Here is a 9,629-nt window from a genome sequence, read left to right on the forward strand (position 1 = left end):
TGTCAATAAATGTGACGCTTTTAAACGTCTTCATGGACTATTGACGCTTTTAATTGTCAACAAAATTGACGCTTTTAAGCGTCTTTGGTGGCTATTGACGCTTTTAATTGTCAATAAATGTGACGCTTTTAAGCGTCTTCCGCGACTATTGATGGTTTTATGCGTCAGTCGATGAGACGGAATTAGGCGTCAACTATTCATATATTGACACTTCTTCTTGTCACGGTCTAATTTTGACTTTTTGATTTCTGATAAAATATAAAATCGTACGTAGAGATTAATTAAATACACCTATAAATGATATAGTACTACTAGCTATCATTACTAAATCATAAAAAATAAAACATAATGCAATGTACTCCGTATATAATTAATAACGTACCCACGTACTTTTATAAACGGGGAAGTGGCAAATAACCCCCAAACGTTTGCCACTACGTGCAAATTAGCCCCATAACATTTTTCTAGTGCGAATTAGCCCCATTAGTTATACCCGACGTGCAAATCAACCCAAGTAGAGATATCCGAGTAAAATTCTCGCCGGAAAATTGTGACATGGCACCGGAAAAATGATTAGGATGGATTAAATTAAATAATAATTAAAAAAACATATTGATGAATTGTCACTATCTAATTATGTCTTTTCTACTCAAACACCATTACGTCCTCCCTTATCTCTTTCACTCTTATCTTTTTTTGAGCTCCTTCAATTCTCACACCTCTAGCCATTTCTCTATTTTTTTCCACCTCAATTTTGTTTGATGTAGTCGACATTTATCCTCGTAAATCACCATCTTTGTGATTAAAAATTTACTAAGATTCACAAAAAACCGGAAAAAAAAATGAAATTGAAGGGAAACTGAATTTACACACACTACAACTATATACCGTCATTTTTACCCGATTTAAGCTCGAAAATTAAACGAAGTTCTGCAACAATGGTGATGGTTGAGGTTGATATTGCTGTGATACATTAAACGGAGTTGTTGTGATTAAATTAAACGAAATTTTACACGATCTGAGCTCGGAAATTAAACGAAGTTTCGCAACGATACACCAATTGGAAAAATGACTTTTTGGCATGGGGATAACCATAGCTGCTACATGAGAACTATTGTAGAATGAAGATAGTAATGAAGGAGATGGGAAGAAGATAAACGAGACGTAAGAAATAAAACTAGATGGAAAACCTAAATTAAGCGCAATATGTTTTTTTTAATTATTATTTAATTTAATCCATCCTAGTCATTTTTACGGTGCCAAGTCACAATTTTCCTCCGGAGAATTTTACTCGGATATCTCTACTTGGGTTGATTTGCACGTCGGGTATAACTAATGGGGCTAATTCGCACTAGAAAAATGTTATGGGGCTAATTTGCACGTAGTGGCAAACGTTTGGGGCTTATTTGCCACTTCCCCGCTTTTCTAAATAATTATACGTTTGATACATATACCGTCTCCATCACAAATACTATAGCTAGCTAGCATTGACAATTTAACTAATATAAACTAGTACATAATTTTTAGTACGACAAAATCAAAGATACCAAAAGGGATCCGGAAGATAGTAAAAGTCCAAAAAAATCGTAAATAATGCTACGTAACTAGCTAGACAAGGACACTTAGTAGTTTGAACGTCGTAGGGGCTTCAATCATGTATGCTCAATGTCAAAGGGACTTCAATCAACATATGAAGGCGCATCGTCACAATCTGATGAATCTGAAACCTATAACGGGCAAACAAAATATAATTTATAGGAATATATATGTTTGATTAAAACATACTACATATACACTAAAGCGAGGAATAACATAAAGCAATAATCAAACCAGGTTGTACTTTCACTTTCACATCTCCAGATGACTGGCTCCAATTACGTGTGCAATTGTGCAGGTTAACTCATACTTACTGGTTTCAGTGGGTAGTATATTATATACTATGAATCAATGATGTTTAATGCTTGGTATCCAGAGATATTATAATAAACAAAGCAAGACAGTACGCATTTAAACGGCACTCACACTCACTCACACTCATAGTGTAATAAACAAAGCAAGGCTCTTGGCCATGGTATAGTATGGAGTAAACACTAAACGAGTCATCTGAAACGAAACTCATCGAACATATTAGAAGCTAAAATCGCGAAATAGCTCTACAAATGATCCCACATCATTCCAAAGACACCATACAGAAAATAGCATACCCTCTATCAAATAAAACAGAGAAGTAAAAAAATTAAGCATACCCGTATCGGCCATGTTCATGTTCAAGACTCGATTTTGCCATGTCTATATAACATGCAACAAGACTTCACTAAGATGAGACCAAGAAGGCAAAAGAGGTTATCAAAGGATGCTCAAAATAGCAAAAAGACATACTTGGGTAAATATTAGCCTCCAAGCTCGGTAAATTTTACCCACATTACCAAGGATCGAAAACTTCAAAATTGACGTTATTAGGATATTCGCCTTCATGGTTTCTATGGATCAAGTTTTATGGAAATTGGGCATATCAAAAGTGTTTCAAGTAGTCAGGGCATCCAATAAATTGTATATGCACCACTATCTTAATTTTTTGAGTGGAAAAAAATAGAAGATTGCTTACTGATAAGTCATCTTAGTACTACTGCTTTTTGTGCTTTCAAGTTCTTTGTGTCAAGTAACCTGTTGCACTATAACACTATCCCAAAATAAAACATTAAGAGAAGAGAACATTGAACCCTCTTAATGATTCAACTTTCGATTGTGCTTTCGGTTGTGCAACAAGACGGTAAACTATGATTTTAAAAATAATGAAAACCTAAAAACCAATTTTGACAAGGAAATATATATCTTAATAAGAGAACTCTCTTAATTGTGTACTTACATCAGATGTGAATACTTTGAGGAACAATCTTGCATTGACCGTTTTCCATCTTGATGAACCTATAAAGAATAAACCAAAGTGTACAACAAGTAGTTCCAAACATCAATGTTGAAGGATATTCGCATCAATATTGAATCTATATACAAGTACATAGACAACTATAATGAACCATAATAATACTTGCATGAACTAAGAGCATATTCTAAGTGATAAAATAGTTTCACAATTCACAAATGGTTTAAATGTCAAACTATTAGCTCAAAATAATGGTAATGACGACATATTGTTTCAAAAGCGGCAATACTAGTAACATATTTTATATTTCACAATACTTCTATAAGACAATACTTCTATAAGACATGAATTTAAGACAATACTTACACATGTAATATTTTTGATATTATCAAATCAAACCAAGAGAAAGACACCACCAATTCCTATCTCGTTTATACCTGCATTAACAAGATCTAAAGGCACATAGTTGGAAGTGGATCTAACCCGTTGCTTATTATAAGGAAGTTATTGCCCATGTATTCCTTTCAAAAGGCCTTACATTTGGGGATATAAGAACTTCTTTGAGAGCCAATTAAAGGGGTAACTACAATTACATTTTTCAAAGTTGATCATCTTTTCTCGGGTTCAAGTGGATTGATCATCCAATTCCCCCACTTCAATGCTAACATGTTCATCGACCAAACGTTCATAGCCCATTCTTAGCACTTACGCACGCTTACGGATTATATAGTTTAGTCTCAATGACCTAACGATCGATGCTAGTAGTCTTTACACTTCTCAAGTACCATCCAACACACCAATCAAAGCGCAACAACACAAATACTACGAGCACGTAATACATACTTTGAAAGTTTTTATCCGGAGACGGTCCAATCCCGTCTATCTATATACACAAATTATAGTTTAAGACGGTTTCACACCATGAGACGTCGGTTCCATTACATAAAAGACAATTCATTTATGTAACGAAAGAGTGTTTTGTTTTTACATAAATGGACTGTCGTGAGACGGATATGACATATGACCGTCTTAGAAGAGAGTTAAGAAACCAACTTTAATATACGCAACCAAGAGTAATATTATTTTACTAATCTTAGGATAGAGTTGATGCACACTATACTGCCAAACAATTAGGAAAAGGGGGACTGACATTCTAGTAACAAAAGAAAAAATAAAATAAAATAAAGATGGGATCCTAAAGTATAAGAAGAAAGACATAGAATTGATAGGCCCTTGAAGGCACAAGTGAAACAAAAAACATACACAAACTATGAGTGGTCATATGCAAACTATATTCTATTACATATGCAAACTTAATGAACCACAATAACACTTACATGAACAAAGAGCCTAGTTCAACTGACTTCTCTTTCCGTCTCCGTCATTTATATACTTTTTATATTCATTTTGAGAGGTATTTTAATCAAGTGTAAACAAATGATTGGGACAGAGGAAGTATATAGTACCACAATTGGTTTAAAGTTTAAACTACTAGCCCAATACAATGCTAATTAACACCTACTATTTCAGAAGAAGTACCAATAAAATACTTTTATACGACATGAATTTTAGGCCATTTGAGTAAAAATTGAATCAGATACCTAAATTATGCTTCAGGCAAAATAGAAGCCCCAAAATTAACAGTTACGAGACTTCTGCCCTTTAACAAAGAACCTTTAGTAAGATTAAGTTTCAACCAGGAATGATAAAATAACCAAAAATATGTCAGTTCCATCTTGTATTTCCTTTTATGAACATCTCATTTAAATTGGAGTGCATACAACAAAGGAATAGAATTCCATTGTGTGAGGGTTTGTATACAATAGTATGAATTATAAAATTATAAAAAATTAAAGAAAGTTTAGCTTTAATACCGCCTTGGAGATGTAGTTCATTTAGAACTTGAACGATTTGCTACCCTTCTTCAGGTCGATTATTACCTATCCACATGACAATCATGAAAAAAAAGACTATTAATAATCATAAAAGAATTAATCTACGAAGAAGTTGAGGCCTAAATTAATCAGAAAGCAAAAACTCTAGCCGCTAAAAGCATTAATTAAGGACTTTGTCCAGTAATTAGGAGTGAAAAAGCTCACAAATTTAATACAAAATAAGAAATTAAAACTCACAAAAGACAGATGAATGAATAGATCGAACGACGGCGCACAATCTGTGATAGATGATGCAGTTTTGCGACTATGTAGGACAAATTACAACGTGAGGGTTAAGGATGAAGGAAACGAAGAAGAGGTGTAGTGGTGGTTTCTAGAACTTCTAAATTGAACAATCAACGCAACAAATATTATTAGGGTTTTGTTTTAATCGATTTTTGTTGAAAGATTTTTGATTATTGTTGAGACTTTGCAGTTATTATTAGGGTTTTGTTCAAGGGACTACTGAAAATGGGTGAAGAAGGTGAATGGCGCATGGGTTTAGACGGAGTATCCTAGTCGCTGGTGGAATTTTCGTGAATTTTCAATATTTAAGAATTGCGCTAATAAATATTAAGTGGGAAGTGGGTTATGTGGTCGACGCTCTATTAAAGCGTCAATAGTGAAGCGTCTTAAATATAAGGGATTTGTAGTAGTGTTTATATTTTTCATTTTCCTTAATGTTGTTTGCTCTTGGGCTTTGATTGTAGTCATCATCATACTCATCATCAGTTTCCAAATTATCATCATCATTAGACTCATCACTACAACTACACTGAATTTATTCAGCAGGATGATTATGATTATCAGTAACCCAAGCTGCATTTAATAAACCTTGCATATCATCACGACCCACAAGAGACCCTACGCTACTGCTCCCCACCTCAAACTCGTGCATATTATCAAGAACATCTCCATTACCATGCCATATCCAATTTGTATATCTTTGATAAAAACCTTTAAATAAAATATGTTCCTCTACTTCCTTTAATGTCAACCAACAACGTAGTTTACAGCTTTTACACGGACACTTAGTCTTTCCTTCCACGAGATTTTCTTTAGCTAACTCAAGAAATTTCAAACACCCATCTATGTATCTATCATGATCATTTGGCAATTTTATTTAACTAGTATCCATGTCTACACAAAATAAGATCAAAAGTCCATAACTATTAAAATTATATATTCATGTATAGAGCATAATACAATTAAAAAATAACCAGCTTAGTTAAAATTTACAAGCAACATAGTATAAGTTAAGTGTCTGCATGAATTATAATTATAAGTTCTGCATGAATTTTTAAGTTCATATCCTATCACAATACAACATAAACCTACTGATATGCGTAAATAAGGAACAAGTAAACCGCAAATTCATATTCTCAAATTAATATAACTGATAAAAATTGCTTTCAAGGACACGACTGATCAAGGAAAAAGTAGAAACAGTACATAACGGATTAAAACAATGAATTTGGCTGAAGCGGTTAACTTGAATTCACCAGAAAACAAAATAATCACATAACTATTTAAAGAATTTGAATCCTCACCTGCAAATTTTGGCTAAAGCGGTGAACTTGATCCTTCCTATAACTCACTGACGGAATTTGCTCGCAACTATATGAAAAAAAAAAAGAAACAAACTGATAAATAATTGAATCCAGTACTAATTCATTTTAGCCAATTGTAAAAATAAAATAAAAATAAATAAATAAATAAATTCGCCACAATATCAATATTAATATCAATATCAATATCAACTTATGCAAATGAATATAAATTAAGAGTAACAAATAAGTATGAGCTGATTCACGGTTATACTAACGTGGCTCAAAAGACTACGAAGGGTGGACAGATGTACAAAGAGTACACCTGATTATTCGAGATTCTAACCAAAAAATAAGCAAATAAGAAGAAAAAACACACAATAATCAATTGAAAAAAGTGATGAAGGAATGATTAGGGGAAGGATAAGAAGCGTAGAAAAAATGATTTAGAGAGCATTGCCCTGGTTTCGTACGCGTTGCCATAATGCCATCTGCTTTTTCCTTTGTCTTGTCTTTATTAATTATTACTAATATTATTATATTGATCCTGCTTAAGTCAACATTCCAGCCCTTAATTACCAAACCCAACCTCCTCCCTCTAGCTAATCTCTCACGTCACTCTGGCTCAATCCTAATATGTGTTCACATTTTAAGAACCTGCTGCATCGAGTCGTACCTCATCAGTCATCCCATATCCCGTACCCGACTTCATTCCCCATGGTTAGGTATATAACTAGTATACTTCATGAAATCTGATCATTTTAGTCACATGAAGGCATCAAAGCTATAGACAGCATAAAGTAAACATGCTTTCAATGTAGTCTAGCTAAATCGCTTTTAACTTCTAATAGGTTATCCTCTCTATAGGTTGCCAGTATAACAAGTATTGGAATTCATTTAGGGTTCATGAGTTCTAGTTAAACAAGGTTGACGAGTTCCTTACAATCTGAAGTCAGGATCTTAAATAATCTTGTAGGTATATTGATGTAGCAGCTTGAATAAAATGCTTCAACTCAAATAAAATACTGTCAAAGATGTTTACATACAATCCAAAAGCTAGTATTAAAGCACAATATATGTTGGAGCAGAGGTATTTTCAAATGCTACTTATTTTGTTGTCACTTGCCTTGCTTTATAACTCTTTTTGTCATCGGCTCACCATGTCATATTTTAAGACCAAGGATCTCTATCTTGAAATAAGAATATTAGTGCAAGGACATGTCTTGATTATATAATTCTATACTTGAAAACTCTTTAATTTCTAAAGTAAAATGGAGAGATCTTTGAGAAATAAGACTTAGTATCATAAAATATCATTCCTATAGCCTGAAAATTCATAAATAATCTCTTCCTCTAATCCCGCCGGCCCAATAATTTGTTCATCTTTTTTACTCTTGTTAGAACTTTTAAATTAAAGTGAAACAAATGATTGGGACGGAGGGAGTTTTTTTTTTTTTTTTTTTTTTTTGCCTGTTACCGTTTTTTGGCCTTATGAGAGAAGTGTTGGATTGGAGAGTGTTGGTTGCACATTTCTACCTATATGCATTCTATTGCACACCGATACTATGAAGAGTCAAGTTGCATAGATGTTGACAGACGAGCGTTAGCTCAGTGAAATAATTCTTGTCACCAACTATTTGATTTTGGAGATGTAATGTCACTGTTCTATCTTTCTCGTTTAGCTTAAGGTCAAAGTCATTAATACAACAAAAAGAAGAGAGTCAACATTAGCTGATGTATGCATGATTTCCCTTGTTTAAACACCCATATTGTCCGTTCCCATGTCATCTATACGTAAAACTGTACTGAGCTTTGCATAAACTACTGGCACTCATGTTTCTCAAAGCCAAATTGCAGTCATCTTTGGCTCCATTGGATGTGAGAAACACTTAACTAGTCATTTATGTATAAATCTTGTCACGCAGTGTACTTCGGCCATCGGACAGCTGACGAAAGGCAGAAACAAGGATGATAAAGACAGTGTAGATTTGCATTCTCTTGATGCAGCTGCTTTGGAGAAAGACTACAAATATAGAGCTGCTAACAAGCTACCCTTGCTCAGTGCTACCTTGAAAGTTTGAAGATATCATCATAGCTTTTAAACTGTTCGAGTTCCAATTTTATTTACTGGTCAGTTTAACAATCAGTAGAATCCATCATGAGTTCAAATTTTGACAAAATTTCAGTTTATTTGAAGTGTATTATTTTATGTTGCAAAATTTCATACTTAATACTGGATGGCTTCACTGCTCTATATTTAGATAGCAGCTGAAACGGTATTTGTTTTGCATGGTGTAATACCAAATATGGGAATCCAAAATTATTTGATCTTAACTACTTACTTTTTATTACGGCATTTATTCGCTGATTGTATCCATTAACGACCTTGAATAACGACCTTAGACGAATCATCAAGCGTCAGGCAAACTGATGTAGTTTAGACGACATGACAACACAAGTTGATATGAATGTGTGTGTGTGTTTGATGAATTATTAACTTATCTATTAATATACAATATGTTTTAGGATTAAATTAGAAACTTTGAGGAAAATCAGCTTGATGTAAATGATTATGAAAACCAAACCCATATCAGTAACCTGCCAATTAATACTCTAATCACTGGATTTTTTCCAATTTGAGGAAAATCAGCTTGATGCTTCTCGCGTAGAAAGTATGAACAGATCCTCCCATCAATACTGCCAATTAATACTTTAATCACTTGTTCATGATTATGACGTCCATGAACAGGTCGTCCCATTGATCTAGTGATATGATTATCACCAGCGGACATTGATCATTTACAATACGATTCACACAAAACATCAATAAAACAAGTTCAGACTTACGAAGGAATTCAACATTAGGGTTAAGAAAATTACATATTATTCTGTACCATGATCAAAATCATGATATATATATGATGAAACAAACTAAACACAAGTAGATTGATGCTTAAAATTAGAAACTAACCTTGCTGGTCAATTAAAATTTGTAACTGGAATGAATCGCCCCAATTAAATCGATCGAAATTTCAATTTGATTGTGTTTTGAGGAGGTGAATCGATAGGAATGTGAGATAGGAAACTGCGAAGTAGTTGAAAGATGATGGAATTGAAATCGAAGTTGGGAGATGACAAGATTAGGAGGCGATAATGGGAAATATACGGGAGACAAAGAGTTTTAGGCGGTGAAGATGAAAATGTTTGGCGGTGGATTATTTTAGGAAAATGTTTTTAGGTAAATTATATTGCGCTCTGATATTGCGC

General features: G+C 33.6%; 1 long non-coding RNA gene across 1 annotated transcript; it reads right to left on the minus strand.

Annotated features, from left to right (window-relative positions):
- Positions 1–4,747: 4,747 nt before the first annotated feature.
- On the minus strand, positions 4,748–9,423 carry LOC141627064 (uncharacterized). The gene is made up of 3 exons (XR_012536627.1): positions 9,334–9,423; positions 6,366–6,432; positions 4,748–4,821 (listed from the first exon to the last, which is right to left on the minus strand). It is a non-coding gene; the product is annotated as an uncharacterized LOC141627064 (long non-coding RNA).
- Positions 9,424–9,629: the final 206 nt, after the last annotated feature.

The sequence above is a fragment of the Silene latifolia genome, chromosome Y, assembly GCF_048544455.1.
Source record: "Silene latifolia isolate original U9 population chromosome Y, ASM4854445v1, whole genome shotgun sequence".
NCBI lineage: Eukaryota > Viridiplantae > Streptophyta > Magnoliopsida > Caryophyllales > Caryophyllaceae > Silene > Silene latifolia.